The sequence below is a fragment of the Pristiophorus japonicus genome, chromosome 12, assembly GCF_044704955.1.
Source record: "Pristiophorus japonicus isolate sPriJap1 chromosome 12, sPriJap1.hap1, whole genome shotgun sequence".
In the NCBI taxonomy this organism is placed as follows: domain Eukaryota; kingdom Metazoa; phylum Chordata; class Chondrichthyes; family Pristiophoridae; genus Pristiophorus; species Pristiophorus japonicus.
This window is the reverse complement of record NC_091988.1, coordinates 140480986-140503049: the sequence shown is the minus strand read 5'-3', so window position 1 is coordinate 140503049 and position 22064 is coordinate 140480986. Positions and strand designations below refer to the sequence as shown.

Below are 22064 nucleotides of genomic sequence, written 5' to 3'. Positions count from 1 at the left end.
GCCACTTTCGTCGTGACCTGGAGCGGGCGGGAGAGGAGAGCCGCCGGGAAGTGCCCGCCGACATCAGTGGACGGCCGATATGCGTAAGTAGACTCCCGCCCGCTGAGATGCCCGATTGGTGCGAGCAGGAGTCGGCTGGAGTCGGCGGCAAGACGGAGGTGGACCGCTGAGTGCAGGCAGCTCTGTCCTCAACAATAAGTGTGACGATGCTGTAAAAAAGATTAGTGAAGTTTAATTAAATTATTTCTTTACAGGTACTTACCTGGATGGGGTCCCCTGAAGGTCCTCAGATTATATTTTTGATTTTGATGCTTTTTATTTTTAGTTCTTCGACCCTCCGTGGGCCCCGACTCCATCCTCGGTGGCACTTGGGCGGTAAGCGCCTCTGCCGCCGAGAATGAGAGCTCCTGCCGGCTGCCGCCCAGATTGGCGGTGTACATCTCAGATTTGCCGCCCGCCAGTCTTCGAGGGACCTGGGTGATGAAAATCCCCCCCAAAGAACTGTCAGGTACCTTGGCGGCCATAGGCGGTCCTTTGGGTGACACTTGGGTGGGTGAGGGCCTTCATCAATTCCAGCCCCACAGGGTGAACCCAAGAAAGGCCAGAAACACAAGAAAAATTCTTGCAAAAATATCCGGAACAAGGACAAAATCTATGAATGTGATCTCTGTAGATAAGTACCTAACAACGATGGTACAGGAATGAATTCTACAGGATAAATTTTCACCAGCGATGCTACATCAATGATGGATGGCACTTGTCCCTACAGCTCTTATCTCCTTTAACAGAAGTATGTATTTCTCTTCTGTTCATTTACATGGTGAATGTCAACAATGTCTTTTCTGAACATCATCGCATTTTGCAACTGAAATAAAACAACTTTACAATTTGTCATGTTATTCGGAGAATAGCAAATAAAATATTCTGTGGCTCCAACTATCATTGTAATGTTATTTTACATTCATTTTGAAATTGTGTTAGATATTTCTAGAATATGTAATTGAATTGGAATCAGACAATATTTCTGAAAGCATCTTGAAATCTGAAAAAATATGTTGTAATTAAATGTTATGAAAGTAGGATATGTATGTAAAAATTAGCACTGAAAATACTTGTACTTTATTGACATGTAGATACAAATTTAATGAGATTCTGCTGTTTCACTTTTCTTTAGAACCGAGGGAGTTTAAGGTTAAATCTCATCAGTTTCCATGGTTACGTGGCTTAAGAATATCAAAATTAGTTCCTGTTGAGTACAAATAATCAGGGTATCACGGATAGGTTGCTGCCATCATTCCTTATTTGAACTAAAAAATTATGAGAATATATTCATAGTCATGCAGTACTGTTCAAAAAGATTATATTTACTTGCATCTCTCAGAAATAAATAATTCAGAGACATCTAATTTTCATTTTGTAAAATTGAAAACTGTACTAATTTGGCTATGACAATACTATCAAGTATCTCATTGATTTTCTGCCATAGTTTCTCCAATTCTACTATTGATTCTCATTTTACCAAATAACATTATCGCTGATTTTCAAAGCAAAGGATTTCTGCACCATCATCCCATGCACTAATAGAGATCCAGGTAGTTATAAAACGTAATTGACTAAAGCAAGAAAATATCACAATTGCAGTAACGTTACTCAGTATCATCAGAATAGGAAGTCATTAGAACAAGGATATATTATAAATATCCCAGGAACACAGTACTGAGGGGAATTTTAACCCCCAAAAAACAGTGCGTTTGGGTCGGGTGGGATGTAAGTTTTTTTTATACCTCAAACCCAAACTCAACCCATCTCGAACCTGCCCACTTCCGGTTTTAACAGAGGTGGGATGGGGGCGGTGTGGGGGGGGGTGTGGTGGCGGGGGGGAGGCAGGCAACCAACCTGCTCCCAGGAGGTGAGTCGCTCATTTAAATATTTTAATGAACCTGTGTGTCTCAGATCTTATCTCCACTTCAAATTTAATCCTGGACAATCTGATTTTCTGCGCTTCGGGAAACCCAGCAGCTAGAGGGAGGTGACGATAGTCGCCTGGAATTGGGAAATGCCTTTCCAGCACTGCTTGTGGGGAAGGAGGAACATGAGTGCTCCCAAGCAGACCCCCTCTGCGATCACTGATCCTCCCCCACCCCCATCTCCCAATTTGTCTCTGACCCTCCACAATCATCATCATCATAGGCAGTCACTCGAAATTGAGGAAGACTTGCTTCCACTCCTCCAGGCTTATGTGGCTCAACAGTCCAATATGAGAACCACAGTCCCTGTCACAGGTGGGACAGATAGTCATTGAGGGTAAGGGAGGATGGGACAGATTTGCCACGCTCTCTTTCCACTGCCTGCACTTGATTTCCACATGCTCTTGGCGATGAAACTCACAATCAGCATCCGACCCTACTGTTCACTCTTTATCCACCCCCCACAGCATTCGTGGGAAACCCAAACTTCCGGGTCGAACAAAACTCCTCCCCCACTACTTGGAAATCCCGCCCCAGTAAATATCAGGGCCATTATTTTCCTTGTGAAACAGTATAACTCATTGGTGGTATTGCTAGGGTTCATTGTGAGAATGAACCTTGCAGTAAAAGTTGATGTGATGTGCCAAGGAGACCAACGTCACACAAGAGCGAACATGTTCAACCAACGTCATTGAAAGTGCTCATCAATGAGTCTTTCTACCAGGCACAACGGAGATTACTGTAATTCTCATTTCTAGATGGTCATCAAGAGCTGGGAATTGATTTCCTGATGCGTTGAATTTTGCAGCAAAACAGAGCTGATATTGTTAAAATTCAGAAATAAATATGATTTTTCAGCTATGCTATCAAGACCTGTCGATTATGTCACCTCGCTGCACACTTCTATTCTCAGAAAATACAGATCTCTTCAAAACTGCAAAGGCCTTTTACTGTAAGACTCGCCTCATAGGTGACAATTAGTCAATAAGCCTAACTAAAAGACACAATGGATAAAGATGGGTGGGAAAGCAAATTGTGAGGAGGACACAAAAAATCTGCAAAGGGATGTAGACAGGCTAAGTGAGTGGGAAAAAATTTGGTAGATGGAATATAATGTGGGAAAATGTGAGGTTATCCACTTTGGCAGAAATAATCGAAAAGCAAATTATAATTTAAATGGAGAAAAATTGCAAAGTGCTGCAGTACAGAGAGACCTAGGGGTCCTTGTGCATGAAACACAAAAGGTTAGTATGCAGGTACAGCAAGTAATCAGGAAGGCAAATGGAATGTTGGCCTTTATTGCAAGGGGGATAGAATATAAAAACAGAGAAGTCCTGCTACAACTGTACAGGGTATTGGTGAGGCCACACCTGGAGTACTGCGCACAGTTTTGGTCTCCGTATTTAAGGAAGGATATACTTGCATTGGAGGCTGTTCAGAGAAGGCTCACTAGGTTGATTCCGGAGATGAGGGGCTTGACTTATGAAGATAGGTTGAGTAGGTTGAGCTCTACTCATTGGAGTTCAGGAGAATGAGAGGTGATCTTATTAAAACTTATAAGATAATGAGGAGGCTCGACAAGATGGATGTAGAGAGGATGTTTCCACTCAAAGCCAAAACTAAAACTAGGGGACATAGTCTTAGAATAAAGGGCCGCCCATTTAAAACTGAGATGAGGAGAAAGTTCTTCTCTCAGAGGGTTGTAAATCTATGGAATTCTCTGCCCCAGAGAGCTGTGGAGGCCGGGTCATTGAATATATTTAAGGCGAGATAGACAGATTTTTGAGTGATAAGGGAGTAAAGGGTTATGGGGAGTGGGCAGGGAAGTGGAGCTGAGTCCATGATCAGATCAGCCATGATCTTATTGAATGGCGGAGCAGGCTCGGGGGGCCAAATGGCCTACTGCTACTCCTATTTCTTATGTTCTTATGTTCTTATAAGAACTTTACAATGGAAACCATTTTACAGCCATTTTCTTTAAAACAAACCACCTTCATTCAAAAGAAGTTCACAATCTGATGAATTGTCTCATCGCAGCTTTGGCAAAAATATGCTTTGTGTTTGAAAAAAAACAAATATAAAAAATCGACACAGATAGTAAAATAACTTGTCCTTTAGAGAAGTTAACACTCCTATAGGCACTTAAATGTGATGGTCATATATTGATTATTCACCCATCTTTATGGATAATGTCGATAGCCAGCTGTTTAGGATGATATAAGGGCAATGTGAAGTGAAAAGTCTAGCCCTGTGTTTTAAAACATAAATCTATTTCCACAAATGCATGCCATTATTGCTCAGCCTACTGCTGAATCAGGATGGTTCATATGGAATTTTCTGCAATAGGAATGGCATATATCACTATTCGGTGGAATGATGAAGGACTTGTTAAACTCTGTTCAATATTTTGGTCACCATGACCAAAAAGTAATTATAATTTGAAATATCTGAGCAGCATGGTTTGGTTGTCTGTGAATCATATCCAATGTTAGCTTCAGAGAAATTATATTTGTTGACAAATATCTGCTTACTGTCCTAAATTACTAAAAGCAGGATGTCAAATTCCCAATTTTATCTATCTTTTCATTTCATTCTGTTTAATGACTTTACTATGGTATCTTACACGTTAATATCTATAAATGACTAATTCAAGGCATATTTCTAGATCATCTGGCTTATTTTCTCTTACAGAGAGAGGCAAACAGAAACACTGAAAAAGACTTAGAAAATGAGAGGTAGAAATGATGGCAACAAAAGATATATGCGAGAGCCATATACCGAGCATGAGAACAAATGAGGGCGTCAAAAAGAGTGAAAGACAAAGACAGAGGTGCAAAAAGATTTTATTAATGTGTAATGGCCTGGGAGACAATTAGCATAGCGAAATTCTGCACATTTGCAAAGGCATTTATGTCGTTCTTTACAGTTTCTGCTTTTCATTTTCGACAGTAACTGAATCAGTCTCTGAATCATTCATTGGTGCCCTCTGATGTTCACATCGATGCAAGGTGTTACAAATCACAATTTCATAGTTTTTTTCTGCATCCCTTTTAAGTACAATCAACCTCCGTTTAATTATGGTATGCATTTCTGTACCTATATTGGAATTTAAAAAATATAAAATGGAATACTTACCAAAAAGAAATGGTATTAAGCATAACATTTTTACATGAATACAAGGAGCAGCATCAAACTTGGTTCCAGCAGTTTTCACGACCAGGGTCCTTTATGCATACAACTGGGTGGGCATCTCAAGGAAGATTGGGAGAAGACTAACTGTGGAATGGATCTTGGATTAGTGGTCCTTGCTGGCAAGAGGTGTGTGTGCATTTGGCTACCCGGACCTTCTATATCTGCATTTGATGTTTCCAGCATTTAGCTCTATGTTACAGCAGTGGAAACTGCCTTAATGATCATGAATATCTGTTTTTTGCCTCTCCCATGAGATCACATGGCTTCGGTTGGGGTGGAGTGTGGAATGTTTCGGTGCAAGGGGTGTCACAGATTTCGATGTCTCTATGAATAAAAGGAGTGGAATGGGGAGGATTTAACTGGAAGTGGATTTCGGGTAGGGACAGGGTAAAAACCACAACTCCTCCACCCCCAAAGTCAGCAATTTGACGCACGGACTATTTTAACTCCGAGGCATCATCTACACCTTACTGCCCAACTACCTGCTTGAAACAGGCAACAAGAGGCAGCTGTTGAGCTGCCTAAGATCAGACGGTCTAAAGAGGCCGGCTGCCGGCCTTCAGGCAAGTCGCACGAGAGGAGATGGGAAGAGGGGTGGGGAGCAGCCCAGGGAATCAGGGCTCCACACTTTCTTTATGCAGCCTGGAGCAACACTCCTGCTCCTCCTGGACCCATAATGTCAAATTTAATATTTACCTCACGTGGCCTCTTTTTCTCGCAGAGCACGTGTCATTGAGCGGGCAACATATGTCCCACTCAGTTAAAATGCCATCGGGATCCTAATGGCACCTTAGGACACCTACTTGCATGTATTAATGAGGCTCACGCCTGATTCCAGTGGGTACCTGGGACAGTGGGTGGGAATCGAGCATGAATAGGATGGTAAGTATTAAGAGGTGATTTTAATTATGTGGCCGCGACACTCCCACTGGGAGAGCTAAAATTGCTGCCAAAGTTGGGAGAAGCCTCAACTGTGATACTCCTCAACGTCTTGTCCATGTTAGCCCAATTGTTACTCCATGCTACAAATCTCCATCTAAACTCTTACAAAATGCCCTTACTTTACAATTGGTTTGCAGTTGATGTTACATTGGCCCTGTTGATTACCACAATTACTCTGAAAAGGTTTCCAAGAAGGGCATTAACTATTTTAGAAAACATTTACTTAACTGTAAATAAGTTTGAAAACAGTTTTGTTGATGGAGGATTCCTGTATCAGCAGGAGGTGGAGCAAATGGTCAAATGAGGCCATATCAACGAGAAATTCAGTCGAGTTTGAGCTAAGTCATCTACTGTTATAATCCACATACTTGTGGCCAACCCCGGCTGAGCTTGGTATGTTTTGTACACATTTGAGTTTGCATATTTTTATAGCCGTCTAATGTTATAATTCATCTAACGTTATGCAAATTAATGGTCCCAATTAATAAAACAACGAATAATGTTATCCAGCACCACTAACAACAACTTGCGTGGTGGAGATCAAAAGAGACATGGCCTGGCTTTGTATCAGATGGATCAAAAATATATTATACTCAGTACACTTGGTACACAAGTGTTACAATATTTCATTAACCAACCGTCAGCCCACAGATGCCGAACTTTATTGAGTCAATAACTTCACCAAACATTAAAGCACTCCTCAAAGGAAGGCTTATGATTTTAATACCCCACCCACGTGGGATGTGGACACCTGCTTACATTTTGCCATGTTTCAGAAACTTCTCAACACTTCAGCTAAAGACGGCAATAATCATTAGTGCTCTGAAAGCATGTTTCTCATGAAATCAGGGTCCACAGCCCATCCTGCTGTGACAGGTGAAGATCTCCCCCTTCTGCTGCTCTCCTGAGCTCAGTGCATCACTCAGTCTCCTCTCTGTCTATCTAAATTCCCTGGGGTGGATGGTATTGGACTGCTGCATACAAATCATGATGCAGTGATGTGCCAGGTGAGTTGTGAGTCGAAGGATTTGTTGAGGCTCAGACCTTTCTCTGCCATGTGATGCCATGCTGCACGTCAGGTGTTACGGGCATGAATGTGATTGTGAATGCATGCACTCTGCAGTTTTAGCACATATCTGCTTGGAGCTGAGGAAATCTGGCCTTTATATAATTAAGCTGGACACATTGCATCTTTTCACATGAGGAACATCCATTAAGCAGGTTGTAAAATGGCTTCTGGGCTGCAACTACAGAGGGATGAGGCAAAGGTCACTACTCTTTAGCCACTGGGTCAATAATACATTTGTATTCAGCATAGAAACTCTGAATATATTTGATTGTACTAGTAAGGCCTATAACTGCAATTTATCACAAATTGGAATCAGGCCAACATCATAATGCAACAGCTTCAGTTTCTATTACTTTAATTAAATCACAGCTGTATATTCTAATTTAGAATCCAGCGATTACATACGACAGGGACATTGTTTATACGGAGAAGAGTAACTTAGCAACAGCAGCATGATGTCATTACATTATTCTTGTGCATCAGAACAAGAATTTGAGAGAAAGAATGCCAAAATAAAACAGGTATCAGTGAAATAAAAAGTTTAACCGTACTCAAGACACCCCAAAGCAAACATTAACATAAAATTTGCTGAAGAACACAATGATATATTTTTTATGAATCCGGACCTGAATTCGATTTTAGGATGACCCTACCCCAAATCTGGTGAAAACCACTGGACCATGATCTGCATTAGAGTCATAGGTCTGGAAATTCCTGGTCCCTGTCCCACCGATGTAAGTGCAGTAGAGCAGAAACCCCATCCACCCTTGTTCAAGGCCAGAGACCACATTCTAAATTACAGGGCCATGTTAAAGAACAGAAGGAGGCTATTCAGCTCACTGCACCAATGACAGCTCTCTGAACAAGCCCTTGTTCCTCTTGACTGTTTCTTTTTCAAATTTAAAAAAATTATGGATCCTATTTCCACCAATATCTCTTCTAAGGCATTCCATATACTAACAATCCTCTGTGTCAATCAAAATTCTCCTAACATGCCCTTTCATTCTTTTGGTGATCAATTTATTCCCTCTCTTTTCTTAGACGGTCCATCGAATCGAGGATAACTTGCTTCCACGCCAAAAAGGGATAAGTTCAATGAGTTGAACAGATGTTTCAATGAAGGACCTAATATTCCAGGTCCTGAACTGTACATTGAAGGATGGAAGATGCCTGTGCGTGGATTTTTTTAACGTGTGGGGGCCATTACAACACCAGCCACCACACGGGCTTGACAGAGCTAGGTTTTGGTCCAGTGGCAAGGGTTAACCAAGATGACTGAAGACAAGCTCTGCTGCACGGACCTAGTGCACACACATATCGCAGTGTGAGTTGGTCCGTGCTGCCCCTGGGTCCTCGCCTCTTCTGGAGTTGTTTTTAACCCCCCCCCCGCAGCTCACCAATTTTCTCCTCTCTCCCGAGACGCAGTCTCCTTTGTTGGGCTGAGGTTTCTCGGGTACTAGCTGTTGTGCTGCACCTCACCCAAGAGGCTAATCTTCATGTATAAGCCTTGACGGCAAGTGTTGGCTATTTAACCGTGAGGGCAGGGGGGGGTCAGGTCCAATCCTGTCCTTGCCTCTCTACACACATGCAAGCTTGCAGAGAGGCCCATTAGATAGCAATCAGAAGTGGCAGTCCTTCCCCTAACCGCCGCCCCTCCGCGCCCCGCCCCCGCGCCCCCCCCCCCCCCCCCCCCACCACCTCCCCCCACCAACACCCTGGTTGTAATCAGGAAACTCAGCACTAGACTATGGGAAAATGTGAGATTATCCACTTTGGTAAGAAAAATATAAAAGCAAATTATTATTTAAATGGGGGGAGATTACAAAACGCTGCCATACAGAGGGATCTGGGGGTCCTTGTACATGAAGCACAAAAAGTTAGTATGCAGGTACAACAAGTAATCAGGAAAGCAAATGGAATGTTGGGCTTTATTGCAAGGGGGATGGAGTGTAAAAGTAGGGAAGTCCTGCTACAACTATACAGGGCATTGGTGAGGCCACACCTAGAGTACTGCATACAGTTTTGGTCTCCTTATTTAAGGAGGGATACACTTGCAGTGGAGGCAGTTCAGGGAAGGTTCACGAGGTTGATTCCTGAGATGAGGGGGTTGTCTTATGAAGAAAGGTTGAGCAGGTTGGGCCTGTACTCAGTGGAGTTTAGAAGAATGAGAGTGATCTTATTGAAATGTAAGATTCTGAGAGGGCTTGACAGGGTAGATGCAGAGAGGTTGTTTCCCCGCGTGGGGGAATCTAGAACTAGGGGGCATAGTTTCAGAATAAGAATAATGCAAAATAAAACATCCCGTGGCACTATTTCGAAGAAGAGCAGGGGAGTTCTCCCCAGTGTCGTGGCCAATATTTATCCCTCAATCAACATTGCAAAAACAGATTATCTGATCATTGCAACCATGACTACACTTTAAAAAGTACATCATTGGCTGTAAAGCACGTTAGGACATTCGGTGGTCGTGAAAGGCGCTATATGGAAGACTTTTTTTTATAATGACTAGAGTAAACTTCCCTCTATTCCCTCCGCCCCGCAGATCCTGTGTCACTGTGGCTTGTGAGAAGGCATGGGTAAGCCTGCTGATGCCGCTCTGAGCTGGCTGCTTCACCCAGCAGTGTGTCTGAGACCAGTAACGCAGTGCCATGTGGGGGAACAGTCTGCTTCCCAAGCCTCCTGTTGTTTGATGGGCTAATACAATGAATATCTGCGCTGACCAGACAAGGAATGTCCCAGGCCCGATCACTGGTCTACATAAGAACATAAGAAATAGGAGCAGGAGTAGGCCATTTGGCCCCTCGAGCCTGCTCCGCCATTTAATGAGATCATGGCTGATCTGATCTTGGCCTCAGCTTCACTTCCCTGCCTGCTCCCCATAACCCTTGACTCCCTTAGCATTCAAAAATCTGTCTATCACCTTGAATATATTCAATGACCCAGCCTCCACAGCTCTCTGTGGTAGAGAATTCCAAAGGTTCACGACCATCTGAGAGAATAAATTGCTCCTCATTTCTGTTCTCTAGTTACCAACTCACTAACCAGTGGATATAGTATTTCCAAATTTGTGCTATTAAAATCTCGCATAATTTTGAGCAGCTTTATCAGGTCACCTCTTCACCCTCTTAATTCTAATGAACAGAGCTCAATTTTTTCTAGTCTCTCCTCATAACCAAAGTTTCTCAGCCCTGTACCATTTTAGTGAACTTTTGCACACTCTTTATGACTTGACATCCTACCTAAATTAAAATATTCAAAATTGAACATAATGGATACATGCAATAAATTTCCTGTTTTGAATAGTATCAATGCTTCCAATTAATATGAACTTGGATGGTCTCAATCCAGTTACTACTTATGGTTAATGTCCTTCTTTAGGTATATTTTGGCAGTTCAAATTCCATCATGGCAGTTTGTGAATTTGAATTCCGTTAATTAAAGAAATTTGGAATAAAAAGCTCGTATCAGTAATGGTGACCCTGAAGCTATCTGAATGTTGTAAAAACCCAACAGGTTCACTAATGTCCTTCAGGGAAGGAAATCTCCCATCTGGCCTATATGTGACTCCAGACCCACAGCAATATTAACTCTTAACTATCCTCTGAAAAGGCCTAGCAAGCCACTCAGTTGTACCAAACTGCTACAAAAAAGTATAATAAGAAAAAAACAGGACGGATCACCCGACATTGACCTAGGCACTGGATTTGACATGAAAAAGGCAAATCCTGCCTCGTCGAACCTGCAAAGTCCTCCTCACAAACATCTGGGGACATGTGCCAAAATTCGGAGAGCTATCCTACAGACTAGTCAAGCAACAGCCTGACATAGTCATCGTTACAGGATAATATCTATTAGCCTACATCCCAGATTCCTTCATCACCAGCCCCAGTTTTGTCCTGTCCCACCTGCAGGACAGACCCACCAGAGGTGGCAGTACAGTGGTATACAGTCAGGAGGGAGTGGCCTTGGGAGTCCTCAACATTGTCTATGGACCTCATGAAGTCTCATGGCAACAATTCAAACATGGGCAAAGAAACCTCCTCCTGATTACCACCGACTGCCCTCCCTCAGTTGATGAATCAATACTCCTCCATGTTAAACACCACTTGGAAGAATCACTGATAATATCAAGGACACAGAATATACACTGGGTGGGGAAACTTCAATGTCCATCAACAAAAGTGGCTCGGTAGCACCATAACTGGCCGAGCTGGCTGAATCCTGAAGGACATAGCTGTTAGACTGGGCATGCAACAGGTGGTGAGAGAACCAACACGAGAAAAACCAACTTGACTTCGTCCTTACCAATCTACCTGTCGCAGATACATCTGTCCATGTCAGTATTGGTAGGAGTGACCAACACATAGTCCATGTAGTGACAAAGTCCTGTCTATACACTGAGGACATCCTCCATCATGTCGTGTGTCACTAACATCGTGCTAAATGGGATAGATTCAGAACAGATCTAGCAACTAAAAACTGGGCATCCATGAGGCACTGTGGGCCATCAGCAACAGCAGAATTGTTTTCCACTACAATCTGTGGCATATCCCTCACTCTACCATTACCATTTAGCCAGGTGACCAACCCTGGTTCACTGAGGAGTGTAGAAGAGCATGCCAGGAACAGCAGCAGGCATACCTAAAAATGAGGTGCCAAACTGGTGAAGCTACAACACAGGACTACATGCATGCTAAACAGCAGAATCAGCATGCTATGGACAGAGCAAAGCGATCCCACAACCAAGGGATCAGATCAAAACCCTGCAGTCCTACCACATCCAATCGTGAATTGTGGTGGACAATTAAACAATTAACGAGAGGAGGGGACTCCATGAACATCCCCATTCTCAAAGATGATGGAGCCCAGCACATGAGTGCAAAAGAGAAGGCTGAAGCCTTCACAACCATCTTCAGAAGTGCCTCCTGAGGTCCCCACCATCACAGATGCCAATTCAGCCAATTCAATTCAGTCCACGTGATATCAAGAAACAACTGAGCACAATGGATACAGCAAAGGCTATGGGTCCTGAAAATAACCTGGCTGTTATGCTGAAGACTTGTGCTCCAGAGCTAGCTGAACCTCTAGCCAAGCTGTTTCAGTACAGCTATAACACTGGCATCGAACCGACCAAGTGGAAAATTGCCCAGGTATGTCATGTCAACAGTTAAGTGATGGCAGGGTTCATCAACACTGCTATCAAGTGGCACTTACTCACCAATAACCTGCTCATCAATGCTCAGTTTGGGTTCCGCCAGGACCACTCTGTTCCAGACCTTACGGCCTTGGTCCAAACATGGACAAAAGAGCTGAATTCCAGAAGTGAGGTTACAGTGACTGCCCTTGACATTAAGGCAGCATTTGGCCATGTGGCACCATGGAGCTCCAATAAAATTGAAGTTGATGGGAATCAGGAGGAAAGCTCTCCACTGGAGTCATAGCTAGCACAAAGGAAGATAGTTGTGATTGCTGAAAGCCAATCATCTCAGCCCCAGGACATCGCTATACGAGTTCCTTAGGGCAGTCTCCTCTTCAGCTGCTTCATCAATGACCTTCTCTCAATCATAAAGTCAGAAGTGTGGATGTTCGCTGATGATTGTGCAGTGTTCAGTTCCATTCACAATTCCGCAGATAATGAAGCAGTTCGTGTTTGCATGCAGCAAGACCAGGAGTGGGCTGATGAGTGCAGTGAAAGTTACTTGCCACTTAAGTGCCATTCAAATAACATTCATGCCACACAAGTGCTAGGCAATGACCATCTCCCACAAGAGAGAGTCTAACCACCTCCCCTTTACAATCAATGGCATTACCATCATCAACATTCCCCCACCATCAACATCCTAAGGAATCACCATTGACCAGAAACTTAACTGGACCAGCCACATTAATACTGTGGCTACAAGAGTAAGTCAAATGCTGGGTATCCTGCAGCGAGTGACTCACCTCCTGACACTCCAAAGCCTTTCCACCATCTACAAGGCACAAATCAGGAGTGTGATGGAATACTCTCCACTTGCCTGGATAAGTGCAGCTCCAACAACACTCAAGAAGCTCGACACCATCCAAGACATAGCAACCTGCTTGATATGCACTCCATCCACCACCTTAAACATTCACTCCCTCCACCACTGGCACAATGTGGCTGATGGGTGTACCAGTTACAAGATGCACTGCAGCAACTCACCAAGGTTTCTTTGACAGCACCTCCCAAACCTACGAGCTCCAACACCTAGAAGGACAAGGGCAGCAGGAGCCTGGGAACACCATCACCTCCAAGTTCCACTCCATGTCACACACCATCCTGATTTGGAAATATATCGCGTTCCTTCATTGTCGCTGGGTCAAAATCAAAACTAACAACACTGGGAGTGCCTTCAGTACATGGACTGTAGCGGTTCAAGAAGATGACTCACGCCCACTTTCTCCAGGGCAATTAGGGATGGCCAATAAATGCGGGTCTTACCAACAATGCCCACATCCCATGAAAGAATAAATTATTTTTTTTAAAAAGCTTTGTTTCAAGTTGGATAATGTTGTGCTTAATACATACAGCATTCTGTAAATTGGGAATGATACCAAGCTAGCTCTTGTTCACAATTTATTTTAACTGCAGCCAAGGATTGGATCAGCAGCATTGCAAAAGATAGTGATCATTGAGTCTCTTCTGCATTGGAAATCTCACAGATTAAAACTGGAAACCTGTTATTCTCTGTGAGCTCTTGCACTGAATTTCAGGGTCCTTTTGTCAAAAGAAAATCTCAAGGCTGCAAGAATAATACTACCAGAAAAAAAGAATTATTTAATTACATGGAAAGAAACATGTGGTGCTGTAGATTTGCACATTTTCATTAGCTTTAATTTATAATATCTATGGAAATGAGTTGAAAGTAGATAAACAAGATTGTATTTTAAAGAGAGGTTTTAGAACAAGTGACAAGTCAACTAAGCATTACATTAAACACTTTACAAATAAATAACTATAACAAATTAAAAACATTTGCTCACCATGATATTTTGAGGCACATCATTCTTGATAGACAGGATGGCCAGCAAAATAGCCTGTCGACTCCCATAGTTAATCACAAATATGTTTTTATAACCTTCAACATCCAGAAGCTGCATGCGCTGCTCAGCACTGTGATGGGCATGGTTAACAGAATCCTGAGTGCTGACCATGTGTTTTGGGAACTTACTCTTCAACCGTGAAGTTTGCTCTTCTTGATTAGCACTACAATCCGTTGGAAGCAAACTTTGGAGATAGACAATTTCTTCGCGGAGTTTGGCACCGTTAATGTCAGACCCTCTTGACCACAGCACCCCCCTGACCACGGCACTCCCCCGATCACGCACCCGCCCCCCGACCATGGCCCACCCTGACCACGCCCCCCCCGACCATGCCCCCCCTGACCACAGACCCCCCCTTGACCACAGCCCCCCCTGACCACGGCCGCCACTGGCCACAGCCCCCTCCAACCACGGCCACCCCTGACCACAACGCCCCCCCCACCCCCCAACCACAGCCCCCCTCTGACCACGGCCCTTCCCGACCACGCGCTCTGGGCAGTCGCTCACGTAGCCCACATGTAAGGCCGTGCATGCAATCAGTAGGTGAGCAATTCTTCCAGAATGTCTGCCTTTGGAACATCCAATACTAAATCACAAGTCAGAGTAAAGGAGCTGCAATTATTGAGTATAGTCACATTTACTTCAAAATCAGCACTTGATTATGTTGCAAGGAGCAGTATAAGAGAGATCAGCAAAAGAAGAGTACCATAGGGAAAGTCCATTCAAGATTTGATGCTGATTGGTCATTAGTCCAGCTTGATAAAGATCTAGAGCCGGGAATCGGTGAAACCCAAGGCCAGCCCAAGTGTCGCCCAAAGGACAGCAATGGCCGCCGAGAGACCGGGCGGTATTTTGCCAGGAAGATTCCACTAAAAGTGGTGGCAGTACCACCCGTCGGAAACATAACAGCTCATCTTACGCCGTCAATCTGGGCGGCAGTGGGCTCTCAATCTCGGCAGCAAAGGCTCTTGCCGCCTAAATGCCGCCGAGGATGGAGGCCCAGGGAGGGTGGAAGAACTGAAAATACAAATCATTACAAAGAATAAAAAAACACCACAACACCTTCAGGGGACCCCATCCAGGTAAGTCGCTGTAAAAAAAATTTTTAAAGATGTTCACTAATCTTTTATTGCAGGGCTTCATACTTACCGTCGGGGTTAGACCAGCCTCCACGTCGTGGAACTTCCCCCTGCTGGCGCCGACTCCCGCTGACTCCCGCCCGCACCAATCTGGCAGCTCAGCGGGTGAGAGGTCACTTATGGTACTAGGCCGTCAGCGGGCATTTACCAGCGGTACTCCCCTCTCGCCCGCTCCAGCCTAAGTGGAAACTGCACCGAGGGGAGACCGGTGGCAAAACTTTGTGGCAGTCGGCGGCATTGGGTGGTAAGGCCACCAATATCGGGGCCCTAGAACTTGAGACACAGCTGCACAAGAATGAAGAGGGAAAACATGACAAGTCCTGCTTCTTAGTCCCACCCTAGGTCAGCGATGGAGTCCTATTAAAAGGGCTAAAAGATCATACATGTATAGAGCACAGCAGAAGACTGATGGCAATGAGGTTTCTGAGAGGAAGTCAGGTGGATCACTTATGGAAGGCCAAAAAATATGAGGAGCCAAGGGCCAGAGAAACAATATAAGCTCTGGAAAGAGAAAGAAAGGTAAAGTCAATGTCCCCTTAGAGGGGAGGTCGTTGAGGGCTAAACATCTTATGATTATTACAAGATGGGTGTGAAGTTTATTGGTTATGTTACCACGTTTGGCTATAATGAAGTATTTTAACTATTATTACTCCACATTAATTATATGTTTCTGAAGCAATTTGCAAATACCAGTTTGCAACATTTGTATTGTAGACCTGGATGTGCATCAGTCCCCAAGAATCATATATGTAATATACTGAACGTGACAAACGGATTGAAATAAGCACCCATTCACGTGTCGAGTGAAATGTGTTTTCTAATATAGCTGATTTGAAAGGTTTTCTTGTCTTGAATTTTCCTGAAGTGTACTACTTCCCACAGTTCGGGTCATCATTTTAGACTTTAGAGAGGCTCTTTAAGATTTCCCATGGTTTCCTTGTTTAAATTCCTCCACTAAAGAGCGTGGACATGGAAGCTGGGTCAGTCACAGCATCAGTTCTTTCTATTGATGTTGCTCCATGATTGGCTTGCAGGAGGCACCCAGCTGTGGAGCAGACCTTTCAGACAGTCCCCTATGATAAACCACTGTTGGAGCAGACCTTTCTGACAGTCTCCTCTGATAAGCCACTGATGTTGAATGGTGCGCCATCTAGTGCCTTGTCTGAGAACCATGAAACTCCACAGAAGTTAAAGCTGAGTTCTCATCATAAATAAAATATTAAAGCATCATCTTTAGAACCAGAAGATCTCTATGGAGCACTGGTGAGAGAAAATAAGTATTTAATTTTTTTTAAAGAAGTATTGAAATTAAAGAAAAAAATTGTTGCAAGGTACAAAAGGAGATGTCACATATATTCAATGAATGTCAGACATTTTAAACAATGTGTAGTTTACTCAAAACTCGAGGGCTCTGTGGAAGGAAATGGTTAACTGGTAGTGCAGCAGCTAATCAAAGATATATATTTTTTTTAATTCGTTGCCAATCTTTCCAATTCTTTGTCAGATCATCTTATCAGATTACAAACGCCAGAGGTCACCTTGGGTCCATTCAAGGATCACTCTGCGCCAATGCTCTTAGCCAAAAGACCTAGAGCCAAAGCACCGTTCCTGGAAGTACTGCAATACCAGGTTCGTGCCATGGAGGTGGATGTGTGCCCACCCACCTCCTATTTCTAAAAAGCATAGGAGAACCACCTTCCTGATCCAGGGAGAACCACTTTCTGGTCATGGTTACTCCCCTGTCAGGTCAGTTACGCATGATCTTAGCCAAAAGGCCGAGAAGCGATGCCAAAGATTTTTTTTTTTTTATTATTTTTTTTAATTAAAATTCGTAGCCAATCGTTCCAATTCTTTGTCAAATCACAAACGCCAGAGGTCACCTTGCACATGCCAAGGATCACTCTGCGCCAATGCTCTTAGCCAAAAGGCCTAGAGCCACTGCACCGTTCCTGGAAGTACTGCAATACCAGGTTCGTGCCATGGAGGTGGATGGGTCAAGCCACCCCACACACCTCCGTGGAGGTGGATGGGTCAAGCCACCCCACCCACCTCCTGTTTCCAAAAAAACAAGCATATACCTTCCTGACCAGGGAGAAACCACCCGGAGGTCATGGTGGCTGGTCAGGTCAGTTACGCATGATCTTAGCCAAAAGGCCGAGAAGCGATGCCAAAGATATCACAGCCAGTGAATGCTTTGATAAATAACTGCATATGAGACTTACCTGACAAGGGATCTACACCTGAGCATTAAGCTATCTTCTATTTCATTATGGTGGCCTAATGTGTATTGCCAGAATTTTATTTCATATTTCAAGCATCTACAGTTTTTTTCTCTCCATGCATGTTTGGCCAGATAATGCATAAGTGACAATCTGAGTGAATAATGATCACCTTATAAGTGGATATAGTTATATTGAAGGGTACATATATCACACTGAATTCATCACATTTCAGAGGTTGAATTTAGTCAAGTACTCTCACACAAAAAGTCAGTTGAAGCTGCTTTTATCATTGTGATTAGACAGTGGTATTTTCCCCACATGAGCTTTAAAAACAGATTAAAGCTATAAAATTACTTGCAACAGGACATGTGAAGGAACGGACCATTGCTAAACTAGTCTAGAATAAAATGATAAATTAAGGATCATTGTAGAAAACACAAATCAGCAAACTTTAATATGGCAACAGTAGAAAAGTAAGCCCTGCATTAATATAAATGACTGGGAAAAATGCTTTCCTAAAATAGTGCCTACTTATTAATGTACTTTTGTATTTTTCTTGTGTTTGAAATAATCTAATGAATAATGTTATCAAACAAAGATTGTTACTCAAGACTGGTATTTAGATAGTCAAATGCAAAGCCTTGGTTAGACCACACCTGGAGCACTGTGAGCAGTTCCGGGCACCACACCTTAGGAAGGATATATAGACCTTGGAGAGAGTGCAGCATAGGTTTACTAGAAAGATACCTGGACTCCAAGGGTTAAATTATAAGGCGAGATTACACAAACTAGGGTTGTATTCCCTGGAATGTAGGAGGTTAAGGGGCGATTTGATAAAAGTTTTCAAGATATTAAGAGGAATTGATAGGGTAGATGGAGAGAAACTATTTCTGCTGGTTGGGAGTCCAGGACTGGGGGCATAGTCTCAACATTAGAACCAGGCCTTTCAGGAGTGTAAGTGATAGAAGTTTGGAACTCTCTTTGATGCTAGGTCAGTTATTAATTTTAAATCCGAGATTGATAGATTTTTGTTAACCAAAGGTATTAAGGGATATGGGGCAAAGTTGGGTATATGGAGTTAGGTCAGCTTGATTCCGTTAAATGACGGAACAGGCTCACGTGGCTAAATGGCCTACTCTTGTTCCTATGTTCCTATGCACATGACACATATCACAAATAAAAAGCAAATAACTGTAAATGCTGATAATCTGAAACAAAACAACCAAATATGTCAATTGTCGGTTCTCTGAAGTTGCTAAGTAACCTGTTGTATTTTTCTGACTTTTTCTGTTTTTGTTACACGTTTCATAATTACCAAAAGGGAAAATTGTTTGGTGGGCTGCAAAAGCTTCCATCTCAAACAACATCCACTTCCACATATCCAGGGTTTGATGTTCAAACATTTTCTCCTCCTTTTTGCAATTTTAGATTTGCTCAGTGGGATGGAATTCCTTGGAAAGTTTATTTAGGAAACATTAACAGTAAGAATTAGAGTTTATAAACACATAAGAACATCAAATGAGAAACGACCATTTGGCTTGTGAATCCCAGACGTTATGAAGGGCCACGTGCACTTTGTACTGTATACGGATTATAGGTTTGCCGTAAGGAGCATTTTACTATTTTTCTGATGAAGCGTTAATTCCCCTTATTTCATAGAAAATAATGAACCTCTAGCACATGATTTTACCATTGAAGTTTTCATGCAATCTAAATCTGCTTGTGAAGACAAATGAAAATCAGTCATAACACAGCTTCAGAATAAGGGGTCGCCCATTTAAAACGGAGATGAGGAGGAATTTCTTCTCTCAGAGGGTTGTAAATCTGTGGAATTCTCTGCCGCAGAGAGCTGTGGAGGCTGGGTCTTTGAATATATTTAAGGCGGAGATAGACAGATTTTTGAGCGATAAGGGTTATGGGGAGCGGGCAGGGAAGTGGAGCTGAGCCTATGATCAGATCAACCATGATCTTGTTAAATGGTGGAGCAGGCTCGAGAGGCCAAATGTCCTACTCCTGCTCCTATTTCTTATGTTCTTATGTTCTTAACATGGAGATGGTGTATATGTTTAGAAGATACTTTTAACGTAGTTAATGATATCAATGAAATAAAGGAAATCCTCATAATATAATTAATGAATGCAATGAAAGATGGCAAATAATCCTATCCTAATGTGGAGATGAACAACATATATGACAGAGCCTCTTACCCACCATACCCAGGTAGATGACTCTAGTGTAGCACACTCACTTTCTGGGATAATACCTGCTGGCATTTGCACTCCTCTTGCACCGTGGAGCTTTGGGGCACCCATTTCCTTGAGCTATCATTGAATAACATTAGTTGTTTATCCATGCTGTGGAGATAAATATTTCACTGTCAGTGAAGCTTTAAAACCTGGCAATTTCTTCTCATAAGTAAATACAAGTTAATTTTAATTTCAATTTTCCCCTGTGTATGACTTTAAAAATTCTATATGATTGGCATTAATAAGTCCTAACCATCCTTAGCAAGGTTTTTTGGGGGGAAGGTGGCTTACTTTAATTTACATGTTTCAGCATGGAAGTGAGAATCAGAATAACAGTAAAAATGGAAGAATGAAATGTTATGGGTTTTTTTTACCATTATTGTTCCTCTGTTTAAAATTTAATGAAAAGCAAATGTAAACAAACAGAAAATATGAGCTTAACTTATTCAAAAAAAGGAGTATGGTATGCCCCTGGAGTCCTGGCCAATATTCTTCTGTCAGCACCACCAAAAAGAGATTAAGATCGCATTTGTTTCCTTGACAGGAGCATAAATTGGCTTAATGTCTTGAGAGATTTATTTACTATTTACTCCCAGATCACTTTCCTGAAATTCCCATGTCTGGCCCGGGTGCTTTATTCACTCATTGTATTCAAGCACCCAACCTCCAATTCTACAGTAATGCTCATTTAATTGCATCCCTCATTCTGACTTGTGGAATATCATGTAACTGTCTCTGTGGTGTCCTGTTCCCTCGTAAATACAGAAAACAGCTCATTCCATTTTCAGCAGCTGTGTTCATACCTTCACTAATTTGAAAACCATTTTCAGAAGCCGTTGGTCCTATATTTTGTGACTTTTATTCCTTTTCCTCTTTATGCACTTGAAAGATACAATAGTTTCTTTCCCCCCTCCTTTCATTGTGCTCATCAAGGTGAGGATAATAGTTTATAGAATGGAAATTTTCCATTTTGGACACTCTGCATCAGCATCAATTACTCCCAACTTTGGTTATACTATGGCTACATATAAAGCACTGACTACTCTGCCCAATCCCACATTCGAAAAGCATCCCAATTGTAGCTGCGTGACCTTTCCATTTCTCACAATATCCATTTCAGTGATCTACCTGAGTGAGACAGATGATTTAGAAACAATTAGTGCTGAATTGTTGACAGTTTTGTGCTGTTGACTTTGACAATAATCATTATACGAGGTAACAAATAACAATATCTCACTGCAAAAATGAATTTGTAATGATGAAGAACTCTGTCAATTATATGATGCAGGTCGGGACGGGCGAGGTCCGGAGATTGAAAGCAGAGAGGAGAGGATGAATGAGACATGAAGGAGCAGAGAGGCTGGAGCCCAGAGGTGGAGCAGCGTGGACAAGACCAAGGGAAGGCGCAGTACGGGCCAATAGCGAGGCGATGAGGTCGTGAGGCTCACATTGCGTACTATGAATTCCACATAGAGAGAGGTCCTGTGGGAAGGAGGAAGGAAGAGTATGTTTGAGTTTGTGTGTATGTATTGGCACATGTGGCGGAGCCTGATCTCCAGTCGTCTTGGATCCCCTTGACTCTGGACCAAGAACTTGCTCCGTCAAGCCCGTATGGTGGCTGGTATGCAACGGCCACCCCACGTTAAAAGAATTCACGCACAGGCATCTTCCACCATTTAAAATTAATTCATCAGTCACCCGAGTACTTATTTTCAGTGTGGAAGCAAGTCATCCTTGACCCTGAGGGACTGCAGATGATGACACGATGCAAGGCCAGGAAAGAGAATTAAATAGTCATTTAAAAACTTCAGCTTGTCCAAATTATTGCAAAATATATCCTGTCCAACTCACCCATGAAGCATGTACTCGCTAGCTTAGAATGGGTTCCTATTTTCCACAAAGTAATAAATTTAAATTGCTCATCCATGTCTTCAAACCCCTCAATGGCCTCCCACACCTTTAGATGCATTCTCCTACCCCAGCTCACCATATCATTGGGGATCGAGATTGGTGGCCAAGCCTTCAGCTGCCTTCGCCCTACTCTCGGGAACTCCCTCCCTAATAACACTGCCTCTCCATTTCTCCTATTTTAAAAACCTTCTAAAAATCCACCTTTTTGACCACCCCTCTGCTCACCCCTCCTAATCTTCAATGGCTCAGAATCCATGTTTAGCATTACCTCCATTTTTGAAGCACTGTAGGCTTTTTTTAAATCAAAGGTA

At 42.8% G+C, this 22064-nt stretch overlaps 1 non-coding gene and 1 pseudogene across 1 annotated transcript; both read right to left on the bottom strand.

The window, feature by feature from the left end:
* Positions 1-16966: 16966 nt before the first annotated feature.
* Positions 16967-17161, bottom strand: LOC139277744 (U2 spliceosomal RNA). Its single transcript, XR_011596132.1, has one exon. It is a non-coding gene; the product is annotated as a U2 spliceosomal RNA (small nuclear RNA).
* Positions 17162-17307: 146 nt separating this feature from the next.
* On the bottom strand, positions 17308-17540 carry LOC139277730 (U2 spliceosomal RNA; annotated as a pseudogene).
* Between the last annotated feature and the right edge of the window lie 4524 nt (positions 17541-22064).